The following is a 20,529-nucleotide window of genomic DNA, read 5'->3' on the forward strand; positions in this document are numbered from 1 at the left end:
TGGCTGTCTGAATATCTTCTTCAGTGAAGTGCCTATTAAAGTGTTTTGTCCAAGAACGTTTATCAGTCATTTTCTTATTTGTAGGAAGTTTTTATATAGTCTGGATATGAGTCCGTTGCCAGACACATGTATTGCAAATATTTTCTTTTTAGTCTGTCACTTGCATGTAGATTTGAATCTCAGAAATTCTTAATTTTAATGAAGTCCAATTAATTTTCTTTTATGGGCTATGTTTATTTTTTGCCTACACAGAGTCGTGGAGATATTTTCACATTTTGTCCATAGTCCAGGTACAAATAATTTTTTTAATCTTGTTTTATTTTTTCTCTATGGTTTTCTATTTGACCTAGCTCTATACATTGATAAGACCATTTCTAACCCACTGAATTACAGTGGTACTTAAAAAAAATCAGGTCACTGTTTCTGCTTAATATTTTATAAAAACATTTTCCACAGGACCTAACCAAATGGTAATTTTTTCCTGTTTTTTTTCCAGCTTTATGGAGATATAACTGACATACAATAAACTGCACATATTTAAAGTGTGCAATGTGATGAGGTTTGGTATATGTGATATTCATTTTGGGTTTAAGATGCTAATTTAAGTTTAAGAATTTCTTTGCTTATTTTTTTCATTATTCAAAAGTAAATTATTTTTAATGTGTTGATGAAATTCATCTTTTTTTAACTTTATAATCAGTGATTATACTTTAAGTATATAGTCTTAAAATTCAGTGTTTACATGGAAAAAACCTTCCATATTTACAAAGCAGTTCTCATATTGTCTTTAGTGTTACACATTTGTGGTTTGTTTTATCTTTATTGATTTTATGATCACTTTTGTATTTTCACAGTATAGCATAGACACGTCAGAAGTCACATCAGAAATCCAATTCCAGCTCTAGTGCCTAGGTTTCCTCATCTGTAAATTGAAGATAAAATTTTTTTATCCCATGATAATGAAGATTAAATTAGTTAATTTGAATGAGGTGCTCATCACAATGACTGACACTTAAAATTATACTGTATGGTAGTCATTAATATTAATAGCTACATTCATATGGGCTTCTAAGAACAGAATCTCATTATATATATAGGTTTGACTTGACATATCTCAATTTATGGCTATTCTTTAGAGACTAATTGGATTAGAAATAATTGTTTTTCTTCTTCATTAGCTGTTTCTAGTTTTTCATCACTTAGTTTCTATGAAGCTTAGTTTTGCATCCTTAAAACATAGACACTAATATTGACTACCTCATTAAATTGTAAATTGACTCTACAAGAGAAATGTGTTAATTATTACTGCTGGCTCCCATGCCCTTCTCTTAACTGAAATTTTACCAAGTGAAACATCATTTTGTAATTAGCTGTTATTATTCTTTCAGGTTTTATATTCATTTCTTCTAATTATTGCATACCCTGCATATTGCTAGGCATTATGGGAATTCCAAATGCATAACATATCGATCCTGCCCGTAAAGCCCTTACAAATTAGTTGGAATTTATTGAACAATTTTTGTCACCTTGCTATTTCATGTATTTAAATTATACTCGCTTCTTCTCCTCCTTCTAAAATTCAGTACTACTTTTCTCACTGACCATTTACTTGTTCTTTAGTCGGTGTTTAAAGTTGCCAAGATACTAGCTTTTCTCTGATAATTTAGAATACACTTATATCTGACCTAAAGTAAATCTCATCAAAAACATTCAATAAAATGAAGAGGGAGCTAATTTTTACATCAACTTATATAAATGTGCCAAAACAGCACTTATTTTCTTTCTGTAGTTCTACTTGGTGTAAATTTGCTATGATTCTAATGATTTGAAGAAGATATACTGAAAGTACTTAGAAGTCAAGAACAATATTAGTTTGATTCTAGTGGCTGGATGTTCATGATAAATAATGATTGATTTTTGACTTTTTTAAAGTATGAAATAGTGACGGTGATGACAACTAGTTTAAACGAAAAATATTCATCAATAAGTTATTTCGTTTAGATCAGTGGCTATTCAAAGTCAGTTCATAATAAATATTTCACTTCATCTTTGGCCAAATGAACAAACTAAGGGTGAAGTACTTTTTCTAAAATTAAATCTCTTCCTATTACAGAAATTTATTTTTAAATTATGCTCATTTTTTTTTTGTAATTAAAATATCGTTTCTTTAGGAAATCAGGCTGATTAAAGAAAAAAGGTTTTTAAAAAGAAATCTGAGTCTACGGCCATGCTACCCTGAACAAGCCCGATCCCATCTGATCTCGGAAGCTAAGCAGGGTCAGGCCTGGTTAGTACTTGGATAGGAGACCACCTAGGAAGACCAGGTGCTGTAGGCATAAAAAATTAAAAAATAAGAGATTGTAAGCTGACTAGGTCCATGCAGTCTGTGAGGTCAAACAAGGGTTGCCTCACCTAAAAACTAATAAATTAAAAAAAAAGAAAAAGAAAAATCTGGCTGAAGGTTATAACTTTGTGTGTATAAAATAAAGTTGCTAGAGTAAAGCCTTGCTACTCAAAATGTGATCTGTGGACCAACAGCATTATTATTTGTGAGCTCCTAGAAATGCAATGTCTCTGGCCCCTCCTCAGATCTACTGAATCAGAATCTGCATGTTAACAAGATTCATCAGGTGATTCACATACACATTAAATGAGAAGCGCTGCTCTAGATAATATCCATTCACTTCTTTCCTCTTTTACTCTTATATTCATGTTATTCTACACCTCCATCTGCCCAGTTACTCAATTCAGAAACCTAGGACTTTGATCCCACCTTGTCCCACACCTTCCCCATCCTCTCCCAGATTAAATTCATCAGAAATCTAATAATCTAAATGTGTATACTATCTAAATGTGTATCCTATCCACATCTCTCCAGGTCCCACTGCTGCCACGTTAGGCCTAGTCACTGCCATTTTTTTGCTTGGATGACTAGTAAAACTTCCTAATTGGTCTCCCTCTTCCATTCTTGTCCTCCTAACATTCATTCTGTACACAGCAGCCAGAATGAGCTTTTAAAAATGGTAAATCAGATTCTAAAACTATACCTTTGAGAATCCTTTAATGGGTTTCTATTGCACGTAAGGTAAAATCCAAACTTCTGATAGTGTATATTTTTCTTTTCCAGCTTCATTTCCTATTTCCTTCCTGGGTTCCCTACTCGGGGGTCACTGGTCTAGAAAGAGCCAAACTCTTTTCTTGCCCAGAGCCTTGGTGATAAGTCTGTCCTCTGCCTGGAACACCTCCTCCTCTTTACTTTTAGCCTAACTACTTATTGTGCATCCTTCAAGTTGCAGATTAGAAACCTTCCTGAGAGCCCAATCAATATTGGTTTTTCTGGTTATTCTCTCATAACACATACTTGTCTCTCACAGTGCTTATACCAATGCGCAGTTATTTAAATATCTGTATGCTTCTCTAGTTAATATTTGTTTCTCTCAATAGCCAGTAAATTCAAGAGGTCAGAGACCTCTATTTAACATTCTGTTTAACATTGTGTTCTTGGTGACTAGCATACAGGAAGAAATTCCAAAAAATTTGAGTAAATAAATCAACTATTATGATTTTACTGACCTATATTCTATATTGGGTATGAAAAAGACAAATAATTTGATTAGGTTGACCAGTTATATTTTTGTTGTAAGCATTAAATTTATTCACAGGTACACTGTTGTCTGGGTATATTTAAGACAATTTGAGCTCTTAATGATTAAGAAGCCTATTTAAAGATAACATTTTGTTAATTTAATTTATTGGTAGTATCGTGATTAAAGCATGGATTTTAGAGTCAAGCCAATCTGCTCAACACTTTGCCACTTACTAATTTTATGAAGGTATCTCGGCAAATTACTTTCTCTAAGCCTCACTTTCCTCATCTGGGTTGTTGCAAGAATTTATTGAGGAAATATATATATGTGTTTATCACAGTGCCTGGTTTGTGCTAACTAAATGAACTTATTATTATTTGCTTATTAACTTTGACTGCGTTTTGTACAGCATTAGACTCTTGTTTATCATGTCATGTAGCTGCTGGCAGTTAAAAGGCCTTGTGGCAAAGGGAAGGGTTAAATCTGACCACCTTTTGTTTCTGGAAGACATCTCCTGTGGGGGTGGGGCAGAGGGAGAGATGGGGTGGGGTGGAGTTATGGCCCCAGGAAGATATAAACAAGTAAGGACTGGAATGTGACAGAACTCCTGTCTTTGACATTAATTTAAAGCTTCTTAGGGCTGTCAAGAAAAGCACTCCTTTTGCCTTCCTAATGGCTGGGTACAACTCAGGTTAGTCTTGTTTAGTTTCTATAAAAATACTTTTTTATAGCAAGATCCTGGTTACACTTATTTAAACAAAGTTGATGAAAACGTTATAAAGCAAAGTACCTTAATTTCCTACTTGGATCAATCTAATACGCCTTCAGCGCTGAAAGGGAGCTAATGCCCAGGGAATGGCCTTAACTATTACTTGCAATGGAGGAAAATGCTAGAGACAGCAGGGCATCAAATCTTAGAGAAACTGATGCGAGGAAATAAAGCTCTAAAGCTCAAGTTGGGGAGGGTGTGGCTCTTGATTATTATTTATACGTTTTTCTTAATGGGTAAACCTGTAGATAAACCTACACTTAATCCAAGAGCTGACTGTTTGGGATTGCTTGAAGGAAAGGACCACTAAGCCATTTCACACTTGCTTCTCAGTTATGCAGGCACAGTCCCTCTTTCCACAGGGGATCTCTCATTCGTGCATGGCAATGTCAGGGTGCTATGAGGGAGGGGCCGGCAGGGGGCGGTCTCCCAATTAGGCAGTTCTCTCTACAGATCCTAGGTGATGAATTCTTGAGATTTAAAAATCTCCCCACTTCCGCCTCACCCTCCTGCCCTGCCAGAATGGACAATTACTGATACTTATGGGATTGTTATGATTTGTATAAAAAAGCTCCTCAGAAAGCACAATGATTTTGTTACATTAGCTCATCATCTTCTTTAAAAATACACTTGAGTAATTATTAATATAGATGATACGATGAAGGTCATAGAGATGTGCAAATGTGTATGCCAGGCTTTCTCAACTAAAAGATCACACCGTTTTCATGTCTAGGTATTTCTTATCTTTGTAATTCACTGCGAATTAGAATAATTTGGTTTGAATAAGATATGAATAGGAAAGGCATATGGAACTGTTCATGTGGCTCCTTCTCTCTCCCCTTACCGTACATAGAGAATAATTGTAGATTCTCAGGTGTGTCTAGGTTCTAATGCTCCATATGAATAAGCACACCTCCTCTCATTCAGCCAGAGGTGATAGGTTGTGAGGATTAATGATTTAATACACGAAACGTGCTTAGAACAGCTTCCTGCACATAGAAGGAAATCAGATGTTAGCTGCTGTTATTCTTTATTGGGTGCCCATTGTTTACAAAGGGGGGTTATGTGCTTATTAGTCACAGAGCAATATTCTAAAAAGCTTATAATTTAGTAGGGGAGGCAGGACAAGATACTACAGCCAGAGTGATTGTTTAAAAAACTATCTGATCAGGTTCTACAGTATTAAAATCTTCAAATTCTTACCTGGCGACTAGTGGTCGGTCTGCCTCTACGTGACTCTACAGCCCCATCTTCACCATCTTGCACTACCTTTCCCTTTGTTCTCTAAATGCCAGGTATACTGGATTCTTTCATTTCTTAGAATGTAAGCTTAATGGTGGAGATGAGGAAGGAATTTTTTTCTGTTTAGTTTAGTGATGGAACTCCAGCACCTAAGATGATTTGGCACTCAGGAAGGGATCAATATTGAATAAATATCAACGTTACCATTTGCAGCCCTCTCTTACTTGAATACAGCCCACTCCTTATCCCTACCACCTCCTTTCACTGAGCTACTCTCTACTTATCCTTTTGCATTTAATAGCACTTCTGTAGAGAGTCATTCCCTGACATCCTTGTTTGAATTAAATTCTGTCCTACATACTATTTTACTATAGTGAACTCTTAAATTTCTAATATTTGTTTGAAGTATGAAGAGGATCATCACTGTTTTGTTCACTCTATATCTCTCTATATAGTTTATAGCCTGGATCATTGAAAGTTCTCAATTTATTAAAGTGAAAAATAGTTCTAGTGGAAGGTAGAACAAGATAAATGCCATAGTACCATAAGAAGAATATAGAGTGCTCGAAATTTAGAGGAGAAAAATATAACTTACAACAATCAGGGAATATTTAATGGAGGATATATATAGTATTTGAGCTAGGCTTAATGGATGGGTAGGATTTGGAGGTGGTGAAAAAATAGTCTGTGTCAATGCATATAAATGGTGTAGATGCTGTGTGTGTGGCCTAACCGAGGCACTCATTCCCCCAATTGATGGAATTGTGGTCGTGGATGGTTTACAGCTCTGAGTCGCTCTCCAGCAATTGCCCACACAGAAGAAAACTCTTTTATCCAAGTTTACACTATTTGTTAGGGCAGCCACAATCCAATGATTGGACAACACTGTTCCTTACCTCAATTAGAGATATCTTATCCAAGCTTCAGAATTCCTTCTAGGATTGACTGAGGTTTCTGTGTAACTGCTTCATACTTTCAACATCTTTCTTGGTTTAGTCCTATTTCCTTTACTTCTCTGTAAGGGAGCATGCCTCAATAAACCTCTCATGGATAGATCTTTACCTCAAAGTCTATTTCCTGTGGAACTTAATTTATGATAAGTAGACATTATGAGATTTGCACAGGAGGATCAATTTGTGTATAGAAGTAAGATTTTTTTTCCTCTTAAAGCATTTGAATCTCCAATGAAATTCTTGTCTGGAAGCATAACATGTAAATCAGATGAAAGGAGAGTTTCTGACCTTGAAGCAAGAGTAAGGGCTGGGTTCTTAACTGTTTGGCTCCCTTATTCCATGCCAAGATGACTCTCAGAGGGCTTTACAGCCTACATGGGCCTCAGGTTCACCCCAAATGGGGGACTGGAAATACCTTCACTGAGAACATCGAACCTATACACAATCAGAAAACATAACTGTGATTCTCATCTGAATATAGTTTGAAAGCCAGAAGGAAATCAGAGTCCATGAAATGGGAAAGGAAATAAAATAAGCTGAGCCATTGAGTGCTTTAAATGCCAGGACAGGAAATCTGGATATTATTTTGAAGGTAAGGTTAGAAGGGAGGGAAAATACTGATAGTATCCAGTTAAAGGGTTAACAAGATCAGAGCTGCATTCAGGTAAATGTCCAGGCCTACAAGAAAAAAATCAAATCTCCACCTCACACTGTACAACTATTTCCAGGTAGATTAAAGACATACATATAATCAAACCATAAAATTACTATAAAAATATGTAAATATTTACAAAATCTTAGGGTTTTCCTTCAAGGCATGATACCACAGGAGTTACCTTAGGGTTTTCCTTCAAGGCATGATACCACAGGAGTTAATCTTACTTCTAAGCATGATGCTCAAGAAAGAAAAAGATTGACAGATTTAAATGAAAAATTAGAAATATCTGCACATGGAAAATACCATAACCAGACAACAAAGCCAAATGATAACTGGAAATGTATTCTGAAATGAATAAAATAGATTAATTGCTATCTCGAATACATAAAAGGCTCATAAAGATCAATTTAAAAATAGAAAGTTGGGTAAAGTATGTGAACAACCAATTTACAAAAAGAAAAATATTAAATAACCAACCAAAATGAAAAAAAAAAACCACCAAAATTTCCAATAATGAAAGAAATAAGTACAAATCAAAACAATGAGATCCTTTTTCTTCATTTATTAACTTGGCAAAGTATTAGAGATATTGCTGGTTTCCTACCCAGCCTCCTTCCCTGCTAACAGAATCACAGATTGTGTATAGGTTCGATGTTCTCAGTGAAGGTATTTCCAGTCCCCCATTTGGGGTGAACCTGAAGCCCATGTAGGCTGTCGAAATAGAAGGCCAAGTCAGTTGGAAATCTTTTAGGAAGACTTTACTCCCTGGACTGTCAATATTGCTGGGCAATCCTATGAGATTTCTCTATAGTGCATTTACTTGCCCACTTTCTAAAACAACTATACCACACCTTCTACTATAGCCTCTAAATTCTGCATTCTCATTCCCACTTTAGCTGGTGACCTTGCTTCCTATTTGAACGAGAAAAATAGAAGAAATCAGAGAGAATTCCCTCATTTTCACACCATCAACTCTGACAACATACATGAAGTATTGCCCTGTCCTCCATCAAACATCAAACTCTTTACTTAGATTCCATCTCCACTTCCTCAAGGACTTAGCTTCTGCATTTATTTCCCTCTCTCTTGCATTAGGTTTTTCTCTCTACTTGATTCACTACTTAATCTTTTTTACTTGATCATTTACACAAGCGTGTACTATTACTTCCCATCCTAAAAACAAAAAAAACAAAAACAAACCCATATAAACTTCTTTGGACTCCATATCCGTTTCTGGTTGCTACCCCATTTTTTAGCTCTCCTTCACAACAAAACATCTTGAAGATTTGTCTGTAGTCACTGTCTGATATCACAATTTCTCCACCATCTGCTACAGTCAAACTTCTATCTGCACCAATCCACTGAGATAACGCTTGTTAAGGTAGTTAGTGAACTCCAATGTTTCCAAATCTTATTCTTTTTTATGTTCCTCTTTTTTGACCTTTTAGGAGTTTTGTACTCCAGGTGTCTCTTCCTCTCCTTATAAGAACACCAGTTCTTTTGGATTAGAGCCCCATGTTTATGACCTCATTTAACCTTAATTACTTTCTCGAGGGCTCTATCTCCACATACAATAACATGGGAGGTTAATACTTTAACCTATGAATTTTGGAGGAAGGATGCACAATTTCATATGTAACAAGTTATCTTAGATTTAAATACCATCTACATAACAATTAAAAAAAAATCCCTGGCTCTGACCTCTCTCTGAAATTCTGGACTTGTATCTCCAAATGCTTTCTTAATATCTGACACTGATGTTGAATAAGCACCTACATTTAACATGGCCAAACACTCCTGCTTCTTCTACCACTTTCTAGTTTTTTTCCATTCTAGTCAACAGCACCTCCATCTTCTTTGTAGTTTATGTCCCAAATATAAGAATTACCCTAAATTCCTCATCTTTCTCTTATCTTCCACTGTTAGTCTACCAGCAGCTTCTATCAACTCTTTAAAAAAAATTTTAAATTTATTTTTATATTTTTTATTTACTGTTGACATTCAATATTATATTAAGTTCAGATGTACAGCATAGTGGTTAGACATTATCAATTCTACTTCTAGAACATATCCCAAACCTGTAAATTTCTCTTCCTCTCTTCCATTCCCACACCAGAACAAGTCTCCATTATAACTCACTTGGATTATAAATAATTTCCTCATTGATCTCTCTGATTCTACTTTCTTCATTAAAATACATTCTCATAGCCACTGCATGATCTTGTTAAAAGATATTTTCATTCCTCTGTTTAAGAATTTCCAATGGAGGAGGAGGGGAGAAAATGGCGTAGATGATAGAGGCTCTCTTCATCCCTCTGGCAACCAAATCAAAGTTGTGACAGAAACAAGGAGGAAACAGCAAGGAAATATCACTTGGGATCTAGATAAACAAGAAATACAACTGGGGAGAAATCTAAGAAATCACCCTGCAATGGCAGAAGGTAGGATGGGGCGAGATTTTGAGGCTTCCTGGTTCTGAGAGGCTCAGTGGGACAGAGGTTGTGGCAGCAGCAGCTGCAGCCAGCAGCTGTAGTTGCCTCTTAATGGGGCCACATCCACTAGCAGACTTCTGCAGTGATGGACCTGCTTGCTCTGAGCCAGTTTGGCTGCACAGATATTTACAGGGGGACACTGACACTGTCAGAGTAAGGGCTGCGGTGAGGCTCTATCCTCTGCAGAAGTGCTGGCGGTATCCATTGTTCTTCTGTTGAACTCCCCACTCCCAGTGCACGGACTCAGCACCGCCATAGCTGAGACTTCATCAAACTGGATAATAGAGGTTGCTCCAGAGGATTCTCTGAAACAATGCCTCCTCCAACTTGTGGCCCCATAAGCCACATCCAGGTGTATCCTTGGTGAGTCAGGTGCTCCTTGCTGAGAAGCGCCAGGACTCTCACTAGTGGCAGCTGGCCTTGGTTTCTGGTGTGGCCTTTATAGGCAGCTATAAGCACAGCATCTGTGGATTGCTTGTTGAATCTTAACAGGTGGCCCCGGAGGGGCGGAGGCTTGGGCTAAATTTGGCCTGCAGCTGAACCCCTCTCAGGACTGTGCCACTGGACACCTACTTCACAAATCCACACTAATGAGACCGGGAGACTTAGGAGCTCTGCTTAGTACAAAGAAACAGACACGGAAAGGCAGCCAGAATGGGAAGACAAAGAAGCAGAAACCATATGAGAGAACAGAACAGAGATCCAGAAATAATGGAGTCAAGCAATCTAACAAATGCAGAGTTCAAAACACTGGTTATAAAGATGCTCAATGAACTAATGGGAAGTGTAAATGAATTAAGTGAGAACTTAAACAAAGAGATAAAAAAATAAAAATGCAAATGAAAATTATAACAGAGAACCAGTCAGAAAAGAATACTTTATCTGAGATGAGCAGCATAGTAAATGGAATAAACAAAGGAATAAAGAAGAGGATCAAATGACCTATATAGGGGACAGTCAATCAGAACAGTAAGAAAAAAGAAGACAAGAATATAATAATAATTTAAGGAGCCTATGAGACTCTATTAAAAGTAAAAATATCTGTGTCATTGGGATACCTGAAGGAAAACAAGATGTTGAACAGCTATAGTGATGGAAAACTTCCCTAACCTGGTGAAGGAAATAGATATAAAACCCCAGGATGCTCAGAGAGTCCCCAAAACCAGGAACCCGAAGAAACCAGCACCAAGACACATCATAATTAAAATGCCAAATGTTAAATACAAAGAGAGAATCTTTTTTTTTTTTTTAACACCTACAGCACTTGGTCTTCCTAGGTGGTTTCCCATCCAAGTACTAACCGGGTCTGACCCTGCTTAGCTTCCAAGATCAGATGAGATTGGTCACATTCAGGGGAGCATGGTCGTAGACACAAAGAGAGAATCTTAAAAGCAGCAAGACAAAAGCAGTTAGTTATTTAGAAGGGAGCACCCATACGACTGGCAGCTGATTTCTTAAAAGAAACTACGCAGGACAGAAGGGCTTGGCACAAAATATTCGACATAATGAAAACCCAGGATCTACAACCAAGAATAATTTATCCAGCAAAGCTATCATTTAGAGTTGAAGGACAGATAAAGAGCTTCCCAGACAAAAATAAGCTAAAGGAATTTATCATCACCAAGCCAGTATTACAGGAAATGTTGGAGGGACTTCTTTAAGAAGAAAAATATATATTAAAGATAGGAATAAAGAATGATAACAACTACATTCCTATCAACAAGTACCTCAAATGGAAAAGAATTAAGTGCTCCAACCAAAAGATAGAGTGGCTGAATGGATAAGAAAACAAGACCCCTACATATGCTGCCTATAAGAGACTCGCTTCTGATGAAAAGATACACATAGACTGAAAAGAAGGGGATGGAAAAAGATATTGACTTGATGGACCTAGAGGGTATTGAGTTGAATGAAATGGGTTGGATAGAGAAAGACAAATATCACATGATTTCACGTACATGTGGATTCTAAAGTACTAAATCAACAACGACGACAACAAAAGTGGAAATAAACTCATAGATACAGAGAATATTTTGAGAGATACTAGATAGGATGGGGATTAAGGGAAAAAAGAGGGCAAATGGATTGTGAGGTGCAGGTGGATGGTTGCAGAGTAGACATGGGGATGTAAAATATAGCATGAGGAAGATGGTTCATAATGTTGGAATGAATTTGTTGGGGGAAGGAGGGGTGCTAGATTTGGTGGGGTGATCGTTTTACGAATTGTGTGAATCTCTGATCAATATGCTGTACAGCTGAGGCTGGTGTGCTGTATGCCAATTATAATTGGAAAAAAAACTCATCAAATTCTACAATGTAAATGCAGGCAGCTAGTTGTCTATTATATTTTAAGAAAGACGGGAAAAACAAAACAAAACAAAACAAAAAACCAAACAAACAAAGAATTTCCAATGGATCATGGTACTTAATGTAAAAAAAAAAAATAGAGAAATGATTTGAATAGACACTTCACCAAAGATATAAAATGGATGACAAAATAAGCACATGAAAAATGCTTGGCATCTTTAGATTTTAGGGAAATGCCAATTAAAACAAGGAGATCTTGTCACTCCTCTGCTGAAAACCAGTCCACACTTCCATCATGTCTCATCTGCACTATAAATAGTCTTCTAACTGGTTTCTCTGCTTCTGCTTTTGCTTCATTATAATCCATTCTCTTCATAGCAGCTACATGATCTTATTAAAAGATCTTGTCATTCCTCTGGTTAAAGCCCTTTAATAGATCATAGACCTAAGTGTAAGTGCACAGGCAATTCAGTGGAGAAAGGATGGCCTTTTAAACAAATGGAGCTAAAACAAATACCCATATACGAAACAAACAGCAAACACAAAAACTCTAACCTTTGAATTGTACTTTGAACCATATATACAAAACTAACTCAAAATGGAGCAAACTAAATATAAAACTCCCAAATTTCAAACTTCTGAAAGAAAACATGGGAGAAAATCTTTGCTACATTGGGTTAGGTAAAGATTTCTTACGACACAAAAACTGTGAACAATAAAAGAAAAAAGTTGATCCATTGTACTTTATCAAAATTAAAAACTTTTCTTCAAAAGACATAACATAAAGAGTTGTATTTGAATGCTTGTAGTGGTTCATTCATAATAGCTCCAAATGAAAACAACACAAATGTCTATCCATTTGTAGATAAATTGTGACACATTCAGGCAATAAAATACTACTCCGCGATAACAAAGGACAAAGTACAGAAACATGCAAAAACATAAGTGAATCTCCATGCCAAGTGAAAGAAGCCAGACACACAAAAGCTACATACTGAAAGTAGGGCTGGTGATCTGTGCAGCCACAAAGGGCCTATGCGCTTGGTTTAATGCTCTGTTTTCACTGCCTTGAAATTCTTAATAATCTTTTAACAAAGGGCCCCACATTTTTATTTTGCTCTGGGTCCTGCAAATTATGTGGTTGTCTTGACTGCATGATTCCACTGACAAGTCATTCTAGAGAAGTTAAAATTCTAGTGGCAGCTCAGTAGTTGTTAGAGAAGAGGGGATTGACTATGAAGAGGCAGGGAGAAAATTTTTGGAGTATGTGCCCAGTAAATGTTTGTCAAATGAAGAAAACATTTGATAAAACACTAATGATATGAAAAGAGCTTCTTATTATATTGTTAAGCAAAAAAGAACAGCTAAGAAAAGCTATGTAATAATGATCCCATTGTTTGTAAAACATATATATGCATAAGATAAAAGACTAGAATATACTATAAGTCCTGGTCTAGATGCTCGTTAAACCCAAATCTGCTCTGGAAGAGGAAACCTTTGCTGGTAGTTCTTCTAAGGGCCACGGTGATCTATAAAATTGTCCCTATGAGTTATACATGGGATTAAACTATGAGGACTGATAGATTTCCTCATATTTTGCATGTGTCTCTCTACAGCTCAGTCTCTCCTGCCAGGAAACTCATACTCTACCCTTTTGTTGCATCTGAATGCTGCCGATAATATTATTTATGAGTCCCATTAACGGTCATACTCTCTCCCCCTGCTTCCCAACACACATGGGCCTTGAATCCTGAGCAAAGATCACACTTACAACAGGCTATTTCAAACTCTGCCTGGGAATGAAAGCAATCTCCTAAATCGAGGGCTTTTCAAAACAGAGCTTGGTGGTCAGGGTGTGAGCTGTATATTCTCTACCCAAGTCCAAAACAAAGTGTCTTCATACTTATGTAGTTGCAAACTTATAGAGATTTCATCAGATGTTCCACCTCCCTAGTGCTCTTTTTGTGCCACCTTTACTGAGACACTAGGTTAATGAGCATCCTAGATCATTACTTGCTCTTACTTATTCTGATCCCCAACCTAGACATACTCCCCAGAGCCTAAACCTACAGGAAGCATCACTTCTCATTTGGTCCAGAGAGAGCAATTAACAGTAGACACACCTAAGCCAGTTGAAGTCAATTTTTAAGATGGCGTTCACATACATTCTAGACTTAGGCTTGCCCTTATCTCAGATCTGGCTGGAACACTCCTGTTTCATGATGCCGCAACCTCTCTGTACCACCGCTCCAGTGGCTGGCCAGCAACTGAAGGATTTACAGGTGCTGCAGAGGATTGATAGGTGTCAGAACGACAATCGTAATGATGATAGTATAATAATAATACAGTAGCTAATATTTTTGAACATGTACTGTTTTTACCAGGCATTGTTCTAAACATTTTCCATGAGTTATCACTTAATTCTCTCAAAAACACTTGTGCGAGTATTAATAGTATAAAACATAGACTTATTATTACTGGGCACTGTTCATTTCGCCTTCCAACATGTATGCACTGCCTTCCCATAAAAAACACCAAAAACAGCACTCACTAGAGATAGGTCTTTTATCCTTGTGGAATTCACTAATGCTGTGACATTCCCACCGTAATTCCTCTCTCCCATGATTATCTACCCTATCTTCCAACACTTTCTTGCTTCATCTGGCCAACTGAACCCTGCCCTCTACCTCACATTCTGTTAGTCTGAGATAGGGAACTAAACACAGATTGCTTTTGAAACCAACTCAGCTCAGGTACTTAGTACATTTGTAATAGTGCTTGGTGGTTGAAAGAGAGTGTGTGAGTATGCATTCACCTCAAGAATAGCCTAGAACTTATTGCAACTCCCCATCGGGTTAACTAGGAAAATATTGAGTCCACCCTACCTTGGAGAGAATTTTGACTCTGGACTTTTAAACTTGGCTGTCAGCCCTTGCTCCACATCCTGGCCAGTTTGCACAAGCAAAACAAAAGAACGACATTTGACCCAGACCTCTCTTTGTGATCCATGGAACAGTTATTGCCTTTCTCTGGTTTTTGGATTCTTTTTGGTGCCTTACACTGGTTTTAGTATCTGTTTCTAGACTATTTAATTTGTAGTTCACTCGGGCTTCTTGAAGTTTAGTTTTCTGTTCTTTTGATTTTGGCATTCCCTGTGGTCTTGTGAGCAATTCTTCTGCAGCCTGGGGAATTCATACAACTGAAAAGTTAACTCTGTGTAAGGAAGGAAGTGAGTTAACTTTTGGATTTATTGAGTTTAAGATGAAGTCTTGAATGCTTTGACTCCTTCAAAAGTCTACTCCTGCATACTAGTCTCACCAAAAGAGATTTCTGTGGAAGATATTCAGCATTTTAAAATGTGTATTCCTGCTTGCAGCTCACACTTTCTTTGATTATGTTTGGTGATAATTGACAACTGTTTTTCATTTTGTTTCATTGGCATACCTTCTATGACTTCATATAAGTTATTGATGAAAAATATTGACTGAGATAGGACCAGATACAAAATCTCTGGCACTACACTAAAGATCTTCCATTAGATGGGCTGTTCTATTGTTACACATAATTGTACTATCTTACAACTCATATTTATCTATTTTACCTACGAGAACATCATAAGATACTCTATCTAATGGTTTCTGGAATATAAGATCTGCTGGGTCTATGGCAATCTCTGTCCACTTCACTAGTTTCCAGGCTGCCTTCTTTGGAACACTGACTTTCTGGGTAAATGTCTTAGGGTCTATTTTGGGGACTGGAGGAAGGAGAGTATGGCTTTTTCTTTCCCACTTCAGTTAGAGCAGCCCTACTCTTTTTTGTTTCAGAAATTGAAGTGCTGGGTGAGATATAACTTGCACAGAGGATTCTTTGGCTTTAAAATGTTTTAAAATCCTTTTTTCAAGGTAATGACCACTGCTAAAAATAGAGAAGAAATACTCTTATTGCTATCAATATTTTCTGTGTCTGAATTGGCTCACCAGTCATTCAAGTCCAGTTATGTATGTATAGTCTATTGTCTAGTCATGTTTCTACGCTTTTACAGACTAGCTTATGAAACTAATTGCAGTTATAATATGGTTCCAGTGGAAAATTCATTCTGAATTTCATGAGGTACTATAGTAAGTTCTGGGGTCAGATTGCCTAATTTAGAATTCCAGCTTGTCACACTTTCTATGTAAATTTCTTAATCTCTCTATGCTTTGGTTAAGTTTAACCTCTCTATGCTTCACAGTCCCCATCTGTTAAAAGGAAGAAGACTGTCTTACCTACTGTATAAGGTTCTGAGAGCATTTAATGAGATTATCATGTACTGTGCCTAGTAAAATGCCTGGCACTTGGTAAGTGGTCAATATCATTTGCATCAAGTATAAATGTCAGTAAATTATCATTACTGTAACTTGTTTAAGATCTGCACACTACTGTTTACTTCTGAAAAATTATCTAGAGTACCTCGATTTAAGAGGGTTTAACATAAAGTGGGTCCTTAATAAAAGCTGATTGAAATTTAGTTGGAGTTTTCCTGCCTTTCTGTTTATAGGGTCTTTAAATCTATTGTCAGGATATGTATGTTAAATCACTGTCACTTATATTTATTTGATTGCTTTAATCTTTAAAAAAGCATATTAAAATGTTTTATTAATAGGGAGTTTAAATTTTACCTTAAGATTAAATGTATTCTGAAAATTCTAGGACATAAAAATGGTAAGTCTTTTTTGAAAGTGGGAAATACTCAAAATGGTATACCTGAATAGAAACATTTAAAATTATTTTAACAAAAATGTGCACATAATATGCAAATTTTAATATTGCTATAGGATTTCTAATTCATTAACAATAAAAAATAAACCCGAGACAGATATATTAGCTAGGCTTAGAGGCTTACACACAATCCTGCCTTTAAAATATCTAAAATGCAGTGCTTAAATATCCTATTCCTTAAAAAAATTCCTTTTTTTGTTTCTGTTTTTATTTTCTTTACTTAAAAATTTTTTTAAAAAGTTTGTGTTTATTTGATGTTTATTTAGGTACTCAAGATGAAAGATGAGGGTACATAAACTATTTAAGAATTGATTTGATTAAAATAATGTGCCAATGAAAGCTTCATGTAGGAGAAATTCTCTAGCAGATGTTTTGGGGAGGAAATTACCTTTTGTTTATATCTGACTTATAAATATGACTTAAATGATTAAAAAACTAACCTTGCCAATTAAATCACATGTAGTTTCCAGCTTGTCATGAAAATAGACTGGAAATAGAGGTGATGGTTTTATGGAAGAGACTGATTTCAATTCTCTTTCATTTAAAATGATGCTTTTGGCTCATGATTCATTTGGATTAAAGGTCCTCTTGGCTTCCTAGCCATGCATACCTTCCAAGTCTTTTCTTATAATGGCTCTAAGAGCATCTCTGGGTCTTTGATGATATTTTTGCCTTCCTAATCCATTTGGCAAAAAGCCATTTGAAAACCTTTCTGACTTCAGGTAATACATGCATCTGGAAAGCAACCTAAATAAATACAGTGGAATATTTTGTATCAGGATAGATCAACAGATTCTAAAATGTGTTATCTGCTTGCTAAGCTTGTGGCTTTAATAGAACATTTTTAAAAAATCCCATTTATTCTTTTTTTTTTTCTCAAGCCAAGGAGAAAACAGTCCTAATTCTCTATGTTGATGAAATAAGATTCTATGATACATTTTTCTTTTAATTCCTAGCCCTTAAATGTGTTTTTAAAAAGCTATCTTGAGCTATTTGAATATTTTTTTGTGGTAATTAAAATGTAAAATAAAATATTTTGTATACAGAAATGACACATCAAGAGGAATATGATCCTTATTGTGTTCGAATTTGAGATATAAACTTTAGTGTGACCTCATGAGAGAGGATCTCTATACTTTCTCACTCATTTATTTAAATGAAATACATTTGCTTAAATTGTTTTTTTCTTTTTCTTCTGTTATTTTTCCTCTTTTAATCTTACTATTTTCCTCTGCTCTACACTTCTCATTGCTTTTAATGTTATTTGTGGTTTTATTTTCTTTTTTACAATAGCTTGAAATATAATTCACATACCATAATATTTACCCTTATAAAGTATACAATTCAGTGGTTTTTAATATTCATAGAATTGTGCAATCATCACCACTGTATAATTTTAGAATATTTTCATAACCCCATAAAAAAACTCCATACCCATTAGCAGTTACTCTCTATTTCCCCCTCTACCAGGTTCTGACAACTACTAAGCTATATTTTGCTTCTGTGGATTTGCCTATTCTGGACATTTCATATTAATAGAATCATACAATATGTGGCCCTTTTGTGACTGGCTTGTTTCACTTAGCATAATGTTTTCAAGATTCATTGTGTAGTATGTATTAGAAATTCTTTTTTATTTTTAAATAATATTCTATTATGTGGTATACCACATTTTATTTATCCATTCATCAGTTGGTGGACCCAAATGTATAATGTGATGTTTGTCTTTTATTGATTTCTAATAATTCTATATATTATACATATGATATATATGATATAATCAATCTTATTGATTTTTAATAATTATTTAAAATTTAACCTTTACCAAAGTTACACAGAGCTTGAAAGTCTACAAGTTATTATGAAACAATTAGCAGGGTCCATTCCCCAGAGGTAATAACTTTTAGCTTTTCTTTACAGTGTTTACCTCCATATTTCTAAACAACATGCTTATACTGTCATTCTTGATATTTCAGTTTCATATGTGGTATATTAACCTCCTATTATATACTATTTCTTATACTATTCTCTATACTCAGGCACACTTCCCTTTCTCTCAGCCTGCTAAAGTACTTACCAATATATTATAATTTTTGTTATATTAGTGTTTAAAAATTACATTATGATTGTGTAAATATAATTTTTTGCTGTTGTCACCTGGAATACTATGAATATATTTTCATTGTTCAACTTTTTGTTTTGGTTATTATTATTATTAAAAATTATGATTTTCTGTTTAGTTTTTAAAGCAATTTATTGCTGATTCTTACTCTGTCAGACTGTGGAGTAAGAAATAATATTCAAACATGATTGGTTTTCTCTCATTTTTATCTTCTTGTAGGCAACCCCTCTGTATTTGTCTTGGCCGGTGGCTTTCTAGGCCTGGTGCACAACTGGATCTTCCTTTACCATCATCCTGGGGATTTCTTTTTTAGTGTTTTCCTGTGTTGGCACTAGGTCCTCCAAGAACCAGATGCCAAGAATGACAGTAAAAGATTTTATTAGGAAAATGCCCATGAGCAAAAATGGGGAGGAAGCTGAGACAGGCTGAAGGATCCATCAGCCCACCAGGCAAGTCTGACCCTGAGAGAATAGTTGGATGGAAGTATTAGATCCTTTTGTGGTCTAATGAAAGTTAAGCAAGTCTTCAAGTGGCCTGTCAGAAGAGTTCTATGTCTTCCAGGAATGAGCCTGCCTTAGTCATGGAGTCATTCTCTGGGATCCATGCATGAGAAATATGCACTGAACTGGATTTCAGAGCACAGCAGCTTGGACCCTTGGCCCATTCTACTCCTATAATTGGAGGCCTGCAAGGTGCAATCTAGTGGCCACCACAGCCACCTTGTTTCTTAGATTTCATATCTTTGTTTTCTCAGTTTACTCCCTTGTTTTGGTAGATCACATCCTCTAGTAGCTTAAGATCACTATGCAATAAAAACCTGTGTCCAGTATTCCCTAAATATTTGGTGATTCCCCTTACTGAAATGGCCATAGCATAGGTTCTCTTCCTTAGGCGAGCACTGAAAGAATCTTTATAGTATATATTTGTTGGAGGTATTGTGGGGTCTTTCTTTCTGGGACCTGGCCATCTCTTTATTCAATGAGTTCCAGATCTAAAAATTGGCTAGTGTCTGGGAATTGAGCAAGGAATTGTGACTTTTTGGGGACCACTGTCCACAGCCTCCTGTTCCTTCTTACCTTCTGATTATAGATGTTAAGTAGTCCCCTTCAAGGGAGCCTGGCAATTTTGTCCCAAGAAACTCTAAATTCTTTTAATCATCTCCTTTCTAATCAAGTTCTCTTCTTGGCTGCCTCTTTAACTTTGCTGGTTGGTACAGTAACAATGGCTTCCTAGTTTCTGGAAGTTAAGTGCTGCTTCCAGGTTTCTCTTAATTTGGGAGCTCATCATGTCCATCACTGTTAATGAGCCCTGCTCATACCTTCAGCCCTGGCCTGTAGAGAACCAACACTGAAGTTCCTAGGGCTAGAGTAATCCCTTTCTGTTCAAAGCTAACACCCCTTATGAAAAGTCCCTACCGAGGCCTCTCTACCATGACCAATAGGTACCCCTCAGAGTTGTGCCTACTTCCTCTCCCAGCTGATGGAAGATAACTATTGTTAAATTGCAGGACAAAACAGCTAGGGAAGTGCTGGGCCTGAAGGATCTGCAAGGAGAGTCTGTGGTTGGAGAGGCACCAGCATCACTAAGAACTTCGATGGTGGCTCTCTTCTGCAGTTTGGGGCTGATAGCAGGAGAGCGGGC

At 36.2% G+C, this 20,529-nt stretch overlaps 1 non-coding gene and 1 pseudogene across 1 annotated transcript; one reads left to right on the forward strand and one right to left on the reverse strand.

The window, feature by feature from the left end:
• The first annotated feature begins 2,217 nt into the window (after positions 1–2,217).
• Positions 2,218–2,336, forward strand: LOC120618133 (5S ribosomal RNA). Its single transcript, XR_005657149.1, has one exon. It is a non-coding gene; the product is annotated as a 5S ribosomal RNA (ribosomal RNA).
• Positions 2,337–10,953: 8,617 nt separating this feature from the next.
• LOC120618146 (uncharacterized) lies at positions 10,954–11,072 on the reverse strand (annotated as a pseudogene).
• Positions 11,073–20,529: the final 9,457 nt, after the last annotated feature.

Source organism: Pteropus medius, unplaced genomic scaffold, assembly GCF_902729225.1.
Source record: "Pteropus medius unplaced genomic scaffold, Ma_sr-lr_union100, whole genome shotgun sequence".
Classification (NCBI taxonomy): Eukaryota; Metazoa; Chordata; class Mammalia; order Chiroptera; family Pteropodidae; genus Pteropus; species Pteropus medius.